The following is a 12694-nucleotide window of genomic DNA, read 5'->3' as shown; positions in this document are numbered from 1 at the left end:
GAGGTTTACCTTGGAGAAGAACCCAGTCTGCTGCTCTTCAGAGAGCTTTTCTATTTAAACCGCCAGAATGAGTGTGCCAACGGGCCAAGTTTGGAACTAGGCGGCATCTCCATCCAGCGGCGTAGGGACTGCCTTTTCCCTTACGCAGAGCCACCCAGCCACCCCAAGGACTGGAATCTGACGTGGTTTTACTGCCAAGACACGTCACCGGCTGATGAGAGTCCGTTGCCCGGCTTTCGCCCCTCGCATCTAGAGCCGACTCACCCACTGTCAGACAAGCTGACTCAAGCGGAGCACCAACCTCTCCTCCCCACCATCAACAAGATCAAGGCTCTCCTGGGCAATGGTCTGAACGGAATCGATCTGGTCCGGGTCTGGATATCGTGGCGGGTGATCCCATTGAGCCGCCGCCCCGGCTTAATGTGCGAGTACACGGGCCGAAAGGATGACCCTCAGAGACACAGCCGCAACGATCTTCCTGAAGACATTGCAGAGGATATGACCAAGGCTCTCTTGAACGAGAGCCTGGCAGACTGTGGGAGGACCGGGTTAGCCCCCTTCTGCAAGACCAACCCAGCCCCAGTGGTAAGCCGCTGATCTGAACATCTTATCTTCCTCTGTATATAACTTTCATCTGAGTCGTTTTAAGAAATCATCATTGTACCTTTCAGGCTGATGACAAGTTCTGGCGGGTCAAATATGACCATGAGGCGGCCAAGAAGGCCAGAAAGGCGAAGAAAGCCGCCAAGAAAGCCGCCCCTCGCAAGAAAGGAAACAGGCCTACTGCTTCAGAGCTGATGCAACTAAGCGACAGCTCCGAGACAGAGGTAACCCCTGAGCCTGTAAGTCCTTGTTGTACTTTGTTGTTTATTTCTGTCCGCCTTATCAATACTTGTTCATCAATAGGATGACACCGGAGCAAGTAACCCGGTGGTTGAAGAGGTAACGACATTTTCCTCCGACTCGGAGCCCTTGCCAAGGCTGAAAATCCGAAGGGTAACCCGGAAAGTAAGCTTTTCACATCCTTTAGCTTATCAAGACCCTCAATTTATTTTGAAGCGACAGGTGCATGAGAGCCGGCGGCACACCCGGACCGACAAAAGCACCGACCTCTCCTCCGGGTTACCTGATGCATCGAGGAAACGCCGGACCGAGGTGATCTCAAAATTGTACCATTTTCATCCTTTGGCAGGTGTTATATGTCAACCACTCAACTCTTCTGACTCAAATTATCGGGAAACTTCCCCCTCTTCTGGCGACTCTATGCAGTCAAGCCTACCAGCTTTTAAGACCGTTCCCGGATAATGATAACCATCTCATGTTGTACTTTGTCTTTACTTACACCATTGTGCTTAACCTTTCTGTCTTTCCAGTGCCCAGGCCAAGCTCACCAAGAGGGCGAACAAGTCCAAGCCGGTCGATGAGCCGGACTTGCCTGAGCCAGAGGTAGCCACTCAAGAGCCGCCAGCTGCCTCTGCACCTGAGGCCGCTGCCCCAACCACCAAGGCGACTGCAGAAGCTTCTGTTAACCCGGAGGCCTCCAGCTCGGCTCAACCAGCAGATGACCCGGACGTGGTAATTACCCGGACGGAGTTTGTTGAGCCGGGGAGACCGACCGCGCTGGCCAAGTGCTCCGCCAAAGGGGAGCTGCTAGAGTCCCGTCGGGTTAACCTGGACCTCACTGACTACTCCAACTTGAACATTGGAGAGATCGTCTCCGGCTACGTCAGCCAAGTGCACAAGAGCCGGGACGCAGAGGTTGCCATGGTGAACCAGATCCAGCAGAAATCTGAGGTATTATTCTTCTGTCCTCTTACTTACTGCTTAGTTACCTTTACCATGCTAGCCCCCAAGTCGACGACTTATGATTGAGTATGTTGTAGACTTAGGTTCCGGCTTACTCCATTGAACCGGCAATGTGTAGATAGAAACGTTCAATATGCATTAGCCCCCAAGTGCCAAGTGTCTTTGCTTGGAAAATGCTTGGGACTTTAAATTTGTATAGTAACTGTTCATGCCATAACCCAGAAATTTATACAGGCTGCTGGCAAGAAGCTTGAGGCTGACCTCGCTGATCTCAAGAACCGGCTGAAGATGCAAGAGATGGAGACCCGGAAGGCAAATGCCAAGTTTGTGTCCAGCATCGCCGCGCAAGAGAAGCTGAAGACGGAGTTTGACGCCGAGCGGAAGGCGTGGGCCGAAGAAAAGGCCGCATTGGTGAACCGGGCTGAACAGGCGGAGAAGGCTCTCTCCGAGAAGACCGCCGAGCTCTCCGGCCTAAAGCGCCAAGTGTCCCAGATGGTGGCCGCAATCTTCGGTAAGTCGTCTCACCGGCTTTCATCAAGTTTAGAATTTTATATCTCATAATTCATCCTTGTCGGTGGCTTATCTGACTCTGTTAAACAGGTCCCAGAAGTGCCAACCTGAACCAGAGTGTGGTGACCAAGCTGAAGGCCGTCTACACCCTGGTGGAGCAACTCTACACCGGGTCACAACATGCCTTGGTTGTGGTGGCCCTCTCCAACGAGGTGCCGACTCACCTGGCGGAAGTCCTTCGCCGGCTCGCCGTTCTGCCTCAATGGATCCAAGAGCTGCGACGGGCCTCTGCAAGAGCCGGAGCGATCGCTGCGCTGAGCCGGGCCAAGGCGTTCCTGCCAGAGTTAGACCCGGCGGACATCGCCCTTGGCTATCCAAGCCTGAAGGAAGACGGCACCGCTTTCGATCAGAAGGACTTCGCAGCTTGCGTGAAGGCCGTACGCCCGGTGGCCACTCTGATTGGCAATGATACAGATCTGACTAAGTATCAGCCGGGCTACGATGCAGAAAATCAGAGGATCCCTACTCCGCGCTATGAAGCCCTCAACTTGATCCCACCGGCTCGTCAGCACACCTTCGCCCCGGAGATTGACCCGGCCGGATTAATTGACGAGGAAGCCCAATTCGAAGCTCTCAGCGGCATTGACTAGAAGTCATCAACTTTCCAGGTCTTAGGAACAGCCGGAGGAGAAGAGAGGAACGAGCTGGAGACTTCAACCCAGCAAGCGTCGTAACTCGGCAGGCGGTTTATCAAACAATGCCTCACCCTTTTGGACTCAATGAGTCTTGTAATAGAGTAGGTCCAACACTTTTACCTTTACCGTGCCATCGTGCACGCCTTGAATGCTGAAGTCTGTTTAAAGTTGTCTCCTTTATGTTTCTCCGGGTCGTAATCAATCAGTTGTTTTCCTTAATCTCAAAATAGTTGCCTTGAACTATCCTGCAAAGAAGGACAAATCACAAGTCTCGAGGCAACTTACCGCCCGGAGAACCATAAGTTTCAGATATATAACCCGGAATATGAATCAAAAAAGGACTGGTCTTCAATTATATCCTTAACACAGCCGTAATAACATACTTAGCAGCCTGCCAGCATACTTTGGGCTTAGATAACCCGGGTAATAAGGCCGGAACCTCAATTCCGGTTTACCTGTCATAATAACGCCCATTGTGTCCAACTGACACTGGAAATCAAAGTTAAGCCAGCCAAGTGAGACCCGGCCGTACACACTTTGAAATGATCAGAAGAAACTTACTATGAAGCAGAAGAACTTAGGGGCTTCCGGTTCGAATACGACCACAGACCCGGCCCAAAGGGGTTATGCCAAGATTCGAATACGATTATATAGCCCCCAGTGGGTGTGGCGATGCCAATCAAGAGGGTACCGACAGCTATGTTCTCTTTGGTTCGAATACGACCCATGTTTGAACAGGAAGCCCCCAAGTGATTTTAAGAATTGTTTAACGATGCTGATTCGAATACGATCCACGTCGGTTCTCAAAGGGTTTAAACTAAGATTCGATATGATCAAAGAAAACTCCCCAATGAGCTCGGCACTTTGCCAATCAAATGGGTACCGACAGCTATGTTCTCTTTGGTTCGAATACGACCCATGTTTGAACAGGAAGCCCCCAAGTGACCTTATTGCTTACGGCTAGATTCGAATACGATCACAAGCCGGATCCTCCGTCAAGTTATCATGTAACCTTGCAATGAAAACAACACGTGCATATTTGGAGGAGGAAAAAGGACAGAGGTCCTGCTTTATTGCTTATCATAATATATACATGGCGGAGAGAAATATGTACATTATGAGAGCCGGTGGCTCAAGTGTAGTAAGGCTGAAGCTGAGCTATGTTCCACGGCCGACGGGTCTCTTCTTCCGACTTACGTGAATCTTTATGCTCCCGAATGTCAATGAGGTAATATGACCTGTTGTGCAAATTCTTGCTGACTACAAAGGGCCCTTCCCAAGGCGGGGATAGCTTGTGCGCATCAGTTTGATCTTGAATGAGCCGGAGCACGAGATCACCTTCCTGGAAGACCCGGGATTTAACCCGGCGGCTATGATAACGGCGCAGGTCTTGTTGGTAAATCGCTGAGCGAGCTGCTGCCACATCACGTTGTTTGTCCAACAAGTCAAGAGCATCTTGGCGCGCCTGTTCATTGTCCGTCTCAACATAAGCCGCCACTCGAGGTGAGTCATGACGGATGTCACTGGGGAGGACTGCTTCTGCCCAATAAACCATGAAGAAGGGCATAAAACCCGTAGACCTGTTAGGAGTAGTATTGATGCTCCATAACACGGACGGCAACTCCTCCACCCAACAAACCGGCGTCCGTTGCAAAGGGACCAAAAGCCGGGGCTTGATGCCCTTCAGAATCTCCTGATTAGCTCTCTCAGCTTGACCATTGGATTGAGGATGAGCCACTGAGGAAACATCAAGTCGGATATGCTCTCGTTGACAAAACTCTTCCATGGCGCCTTTGGATAGATTGGTGCCATTGTCAGTTATAATGCTGTGCGGAAAGCCAAAGCGAAAAATCACCTTTTTCATAAATTGAACCGCCGTGGCTGCATCACACTTGCTAACTAGCTCCGCTTTCACCCACTTGGTAAATTTGTCAACTGCCACCAAGAGGTGAGTCTTCTTATCCTTGGACCTTTTAAAAGGCCCAACCATATCAAGCCCCCAGACCGCAAAGGGCCAAGTAATTGGGATCATCCTCAGCTCCTGAGCCGGCACATGAGCCCTTCGTGAGAACCTTTGGCACCCATCACATTTACTGACCAAGTCCTCCGCATCAGCATGAGCCGTCAGCCAATAAAAACCATGGCGAAAAGCCTTGGCCACAAGAGACTTTGAGCCGGCGTGATGGCCACAATCCCCTTCATGAATCTCACGCAAGATCTCTTGACCTTCCTCAGGGGAGACACAACACTGAAACGCTCCTGTAACACTGCGGTGATGCAACTCTCCATTGATAACAATCATTGACTTAGCCCGCCGGGTTATTTGTCTGGCCAAAGTTTCATCCTCAGGCAACTCACCCCGGGTCATGTAAGCCAAGTAGGGCATTGTCCAGTTCGGTATGATGTGGAGAGCCGCCACCAATCGCGCCTCCGGGTCAGGGACAGCCAAGTATTCCTCTGTAGGCAGCTTAACTGAAGGATTATACAGGACATCCAGGAAAGTATTAGGCGGCACCGGCTTTCGTTGAGAGCCTAGCCGGCTTAGAGCATCAGCCGCCTCGTTCTTCCTGCGATCAATGTGCTCTACTTGGTAGCCCTGAAAGTGCCCAGCAATGGCATCAACTTCGCGGCGATAAGCCGCCATGAGAGGGTCCTTAGAGTCCCACTTGCCTGATACTTGTTGAGTCACCAAGTCTGAGTCACCGAAACACCTTACCCGGCTCAAGCTCATCTCCTTAGCCATCCGAAGACCGTGGAGCAAGGCCTCGTACTCAGCCGCATTGTTAGTGCAAGGAAACATCAACTGTAGCACATAATGGAATTTGTAACCTTTAGGGGAAGCCAATACAACTCCAGCCCCCGAGCCCTCCAACTGCCTGGACCCATCGAAGTGAATAGTCCAATATGTGTTATCCGGCTTCTGCTCGGGCACTTGTGACTCTGTCCAATCATTGATGAAATCCACCAAGGCCTGAGATTTAACAGCAGTGCGTGGTACATACTTCAAACCATGGGGTCCAAGCTCTATAGCCCACTTAGCCACTCTCCCTGTGGCCTCCCTATTTTGAATGATATCACCAAGAGGGGCAGAACTGACACAGTGATAGGATGACCCTGGAAATAATGCTTGAGCTTCCGGCTTGCCGTGAACACACCATATACAAGCTTCTGCCAATGTGGATACCGCTGTTTGGACTCGATAAGCACTTCGCTGACATAATAAACCGGCCGCTGAACCGGATGTTCCTTACCCTCTTCCTTGCGTTCCACCACCACAGCCACACTGACGGCTCGTGTGTTCACCGCCACGTACAGTAATAAGGGATCCTTGTCAACCGGAGCCGCAAGGACTGGGGGCTCTGCCAGCTGCTTCTTCAAATCTTCAAAAGTGGTATTAGCTGCATTATTCCAGACAAAGTTATCAGTTTTCTTCATCAACTGATATAATGGCATGGCCTTCTCACCCAAACGGCTTATGAACCGGCTTAAAGCAGCGATGCGACCCGGCAAGCGCTGAACGTCATTTAGACACGCCGGCTTAGCCAAGGAGGTGATGGCCTTGATCTTCTCCGGGTTAGCTTCAATGCCTCTGTCAGAAACCAAAAAACCCAAGAGTTTGCCTGCAGGAACACCAAAAACACACTTGGCCGGGTTAAGCATCATCTTGTAGACCCGGAGATTATCAAAGGTCTCCCTTAAATCATCTATCAGGGTTTCCTCCTTTATGGACTTAACCACAATATCGTCCACATAAGCATGAACATTGCGCCCAATCTGGTTATGAAAACAGTTCTGTACACAACGTTGATAAGTCGCCTGTGCACACTTGAGTCCAAAGGGCATAGACACATAGCAGAAGGCTCCAAAGGGAGTGATGAACGCCGTCTTCTCCTGGTCCTTCACTGCCATTTTAATCTGATGATATCTGGAATAAGCATCCAAGAAACTTAAGCGCGCACAACCCGCCGTAGCATCAATAATTTGATCAATACGGGGAAGGGCAAAAGGATCAGCCGGACACGCCTTCTTTAAGTCCGTGTAGTCCACACTCATCCGCCAAGTGCCATTCTTCTTGACGAACATCGGCTTAGCTAACCATTCTGGGTGGAAGACTTCAACAATAAACCCGGCCGCCAAGAGCCGGGCCACCTCTTCACCAATAGCTTTCCGCCTCTCTTCATTAAACCGCCGAAGGAACTGCCTGACCGGCTTAAATTTTGGATCAACATTGAGAGTGTGCTCAGCGAGTTCTCTAGGTACACCTGGCATGTCAGAAGGTTTCCATGCGAAGATGTCCCTATTCTCACGGATGAACTCGATGAGCGCGCTTTCCTATTTTGGATCCAGATTGGCACTGATGCTAAACTGCTGAGATGAATCTCCTGGAACAAAATCAACAAGCTTAGTTTCATCAGCCGACTTAAATTTCATCGCCGGCTCATTCTCCGTAGTCGGCTTTTTCAGAGAGGTCATATCTGTTGGGTCAACATTGTCTTTGTAAAACTTCAACTCCTCTGTTGCACAAACAGATTCTGCATAAGCCGCATCGCCTTCCTCACACTCTAGAGCCACTTTCCGGCTGCCGTGAACTGTAATGGTCCCATTGTGACCCGGCATCTTGAGTTGTAAGTACACATAACACGGCCGTGCCATGAACTTGGCGTAAGCCGGCCGTCCAAATATAGCATGGTATGGACTTCTTATCTTGACCACCTCAAAGGTCAATTTCTCCACCCTGTAGTTGTTCTCATCTCCAAAGGCCACTTCCAACTCAATCTTGCCGACTGGATAAGCCGACTTACCAGGTACCACACCGTGGAAAATAGTGTTGGACTGGCTGAGGTTCTTGTCAATCAACCCCATACGACGGAATGTCTCATAATAGAGGATGTTGATGCTGCTGCCTCCATCCATGAGCACCTTAGTGAACTTATATCCTCCCACCTGAGGAGCCACCACCAGGGCCAAGTGACCCGGATTATCCACCCGTGGAGGGTGATCCTCCCTGCTCCACACTATAGGCTGCTCAGACCACCGCAAGTAGCGTGGAACCGCCGGCTCAACAGCATTCACAGCCCTCTTATGAAGCTTCTGATCTCGCTTACACAGACTAGTGGTAAACACATGATACTGTCCACCGCTAAACTGCGTTGAATTGGTCTGATAACCCCCCTACTGCTGTTGGTGACCCTGGCCAGACTGCTGGTTAAATCCCCCTTGACCGTTCTGAGGATTAGAATTTGAGCCGCCGCCCGGGCCATGAAAGCCGCCGGCGCCTGAACCGCCGCCTGGGCCATTGTAATTCTTAAAGGCTTTCATGCTTGCACAGTCCTTCCATAGATGAGTCGCTGGCTTCTCTCTAGATCCATGCCTTGGACAAGGCTCATTCAACAGTTGCTCCAGCGTCGGGCCTGACCCGCCGCCTCGGGGAGGGGGCCTCCCCTTGCGTCGCTGGTTATTACCTTGTGAGCTGGCGTTGGCTACAAACTCTAGGCTGCCATCGGCCTTGCGCTTGCCTCCTCCTTGGCTACCCGGGTTATGCTGAGGACCCTTGCCATTGCCATTCTTCTTTCCCTTCCCTGCCCTTTCATCATCTGAAGGGGGATCCTTGGTACCATCAGAATCGGCGTACTTGACAAGAGCCGCCATTAGTGTACCCATATCATTGCAGGCGCGCTTAAGCTCCCCGAGTTTCATCTTCAGGGGTACGAAACGACAATTCTGCTCCAACATTCAGACCGCAGAGCCGGCATCCATCTTATCTGATGAATGTATGATCTCCTTGACCCGGCGAACCCAATGCGTCGTGGATTCACCCTCCTGCTGCTTACAGTTAGTCAAATCCACAATTGACATAGACTGCCTACAGGTATCCTTGAAGTTTTGGATGAACCGGGCTTTCAGCTCAGCCCAAGACCCGATGGAATTCGGTGGTAGCCCTTTCAACCAAGTGCGGGCAGTCCCATCCAACATCATGGGGAAGTACTTGGCCATTGCTGCCTCATTGACCTCCAGTAGCTCCATGGCCATCTCGTAACTCTCGATCCAGGCTACGGGTTGTAAGTCAGCCGTGTAATTGGGCACCTTCCTAGGGCCTTTGAAGTCCTTGGGTAGACGTTCATTGCGGATGGCTGGCACTAAGCAAGGGACACCCCCAGTCCTGGTAGAGATACCCACATCGACGGACGTCGTCGGATAAGCCGGGGGAGACTGGTAAGCCGTCAACTGAGGCACCTGCTCCGCCTCTTGCCGCGCTCTGTCTTGGTCTGCTGCATGAAAGGCTCCGTTATGCGCCGGGCCATGGCCAGGGGGCGGGTCATGGCGTCGGACGTTACTTGAGCCGGTCGCTGAGACCATGTGCCTGCTGTAACTCGGGCTTCGGCCTGGACGAGGGGTCGAGTGGATCCTGTCCCGGCTGTAGGAGTACGCCTCTTGCTGCGCCAGTACTGTCTAAAGGAGTTCCCTAACCCGGGGGGTTTCAATAGCCGTCGGAGAGTCGCCATCAACTGGGAGAGCCGCCAGCCGTGCTGCTGCGGCGACCATGTTCTCCAGCGGGTTATTATAATGACCCGGTGGTATTGGCACGTACTGAGGCGGGGCAGGGTGCACCTTGGGAGGCCCCATTACTTGCGGCTGAATAGGGGTCCCAGACCCGGGCACTACGACCCCTGGCGGGTTACTAGACCCTGCACCTGGCGTGTTGAAGAGGTTGCGTGGATCGTAAACCGGAGGGAGTCGAGATTGGGCCTTTTGATGCCTCCTCCTCATGACCTCATTGGACGCGTTCTGATCCATCGTGAGCCGGAAGGACTGCGCCTGGATCAACTGAGTTTGGGCATCGAGAGCCGCCCTCTCCGCAGCCATCCTGATCCCTTCCGCTGCCAGATCCTCCTTAGCTTTCACTAGATCCAAATTTAACTGTGCCACCTCCGCATCATGCTGAGCTTGATCCGCCAGGTCAACCGTGGCGGTTAACAGGGCCGTCATCTTGTCCGTGAGATCCATTAGCACCTGAGCCGGCGAGGGCACCGGGTTTCCTGCTCCAGCAGCAGGGTTCTGAACAGGCTGTGCACCGGCCATAAAGACCCCAACCTGATTTGGCGGCTCAAACGGGTCCGGAATACTGTCACCATCGGAACAACCCATGAGCCTGCCATCTTGAAGTTGATACAACGAGTTTGACTCATCGATGGACGACTCGCCGTCAGAGCCGGCGGCCGTCTCATCACCAGATCCAGATCGATCAGAGGGCCCTCCATGGATACATCCCACAAAAGCATGCCTTAAGGCAGGCCGAGCCCGGGCGGGTCGTGCACGCTGAGCCGTCTCGATGAGATCGGCGCAGAGACCCGGCTCACCAATCTTGCCAATGTAAACATGAATTCCGCCGAAGGGGACCCGTACCCGTACTCAATTGAGCCGGCGTCGGGGCCCCAGTTTGCATCGTCGATGTAGAGCTTGCCGCGACGACTCTTGGTCATCCGGCCCACAGCGTATCCCTTGAGCCCTTCGAAGCTGCCCTTCAAGAACTCAAATCCACCGTGCGCTGGCCCCACGGTAGGCGCCAACTGTCGTGGAATTGTCACGGCAAATGTCCTCGAGCTAGGACTTAGTCGTGGAGCCATCGGAACTAGGAAGCTTGAAGGGGTTAAGTGGGACAAGGAACACGAGGGTTTATACTGGTTCGGCCCCTTACGGTGAAGGTAAAAGCCTACGTCCAGTTTGAGGTGGTATTGATTAGGGTTTCGATGACCAGGGAGCTTAACTGCTATGCCTGGCTCTCGACGAGATCTTTCTTGTCCCTAAACCACTGCCGGGTCGTCCCTTTATATAGGGAGGCTGACGCCCAGCAGCTCTCAGAGTCCCGGCCGGCTCATAAGAGTGTCCGGCTCGGACTCTCAACTATTCTTGCCTTACACTACAAGTTCTACCAGGATAATGATTGCAACTACGGGCCTTAAGCCGTATCCGGGTCTTAAGCCCATCTCTGGCCCACCGTCTTCAAGCTTGGCGCCGGGCTTCCGGCGATGACCATTACGAGTAACCCGGCCCCTTCTGGCGGTTGACTCTAAGGTCTATATCCTCAACAGAACCCAATGTGTGGTAGTAACTATTCATGGATCAGAAACACAGAACTCAGTTCCTGAGGACGGTTTCAACGAGACAACCCACCATGTACTCCTACATGGCCTCTCACCGCTACCTTTACCAAATCATGTTCACACATTTAGCTCTCAACAGTAGGACATGTTCACCACATTCCAATTCATCCCCGATGAATCAGACCTGACTCAACTCTAAGAAGTAGCAGGCATGACAACAAGCATGAATGAGTAGGCACATCAGGGCTCAAACAACTCCTACTCATGCTAGTGGGTTTCATCTATTTACTGTGGCAATGACAGGTCATGCAGAGGAAAGGGGTTCACCTACTGTAGCATGTAATAGTTGAAACGTTGTTGTCCTAATGCAGAGAGAGTGGGATTTGTATCGGAATGAACAAGGGGGTTTTGCTTGCCTGGCACTTCTGAAGATAGTATAGTTCTTCATCGGTGTCATCGATCTCATCGTCGGAACTACGTCCACTGAGAGGGGACAAATACCGGCAAACAGAGAAAGAACACAATCAATGCAATGCAACAACATGATGCATGATCATGACATGGCAATATGCTGTGATTTGGGCTAATGCAACAGAAAGTCATTTTGATTGAAGTGGAATTCAAAGCAAAGATCAAATTCCAACTCCAAGTCTATTTTCAAATTTGTCCTAATCATGTTTCATCCTCAACAGTGAGGTTAACTTGCTCAAACATGCATGAAAATGGTACAGATGGACAGATTGGATTTTTCTTATCATTTTTCATATATATTTTATTTCATGGAGTTACAGTTTATTTTCTATGATTTTTAGAAGTTTAAACAATTTTCTGGATTTTATAATTCATTTCTAAAATATAAAATCGCTAGAAAATGATTATGAGGTCAGAATGACGTAAGCCTGGTGTTAACAGGTCAATTGGGCTGCACCTGGTCAAACCTGACCAGTGGGGTCCACTGGTCAGTGACCCAATGTTGCTTATTGTCACTGACAGGTGGGGTCGGGTCAACAGGTGACGTGGCCAGGTCAAACTGACCTGTGGGACCAGTGGGGTTAGTTTAATCTAAACAAATACTAAACCATGTTTAGTTAGACGGTGGGGCCCAGCTGTCAGTGCCTCTAGGGTTCATTAGTGGGGCTGTTAGCGGCTAATGACTTAGCCACGTCAGCCCGCCGGCGTTTAGCCGCCGGTGACCGAAAACTGCGGCGGAGATCTGCGGAAATCGCCGTCCGGCGATGGTTCGACGCGCGGCTGGGCTTGTCCGACTCCTGGGGGTGCGCCCCATCTAGTAGTGCCTCTAGTTGGAGGCAGTGTGGCCGGGAACTACGCCGGCGTCGAGGTTTGGCGGCGGCCGAAGCACGGGTTTGATGGCCACGGTGCTATTGGTAACAACGAGAGCAGCCGAGGGGATCCACGGGTTCCTGGGAGCACGCTGGGCTCAGGAGTGTTCTCGGACGTGTCGTGCGCGAGCTCTAGCCACGGCGACCTCATGGCCGGCGGCGAGAAGCTTGCGGCCATGGTGGGAGAGGCAGCTAGGGCATGGAAACGGAGGGAATGAGCAAGGGGGAAGGAGCAGGAGCT

The sequence above is a fragment of the Aegilops tauschii genome, chromosome 6 (assembly GCF_002575655.3).
Source record: "Aegilops tauschii subsp. strangulata cultivar AL8/78 chromosome 6, Aet v6.0, whole genome shotgun sequence".
Classification (NCBI taxonomy): Eukaryota; Viridiplantae; Streptophyta; class Magnoliopsida; order Poales; family Poaceae; genus Aegilops; species Aegilops tauschii.
This window is presented reverse-complemented; position numbering follows the sequence as displayed.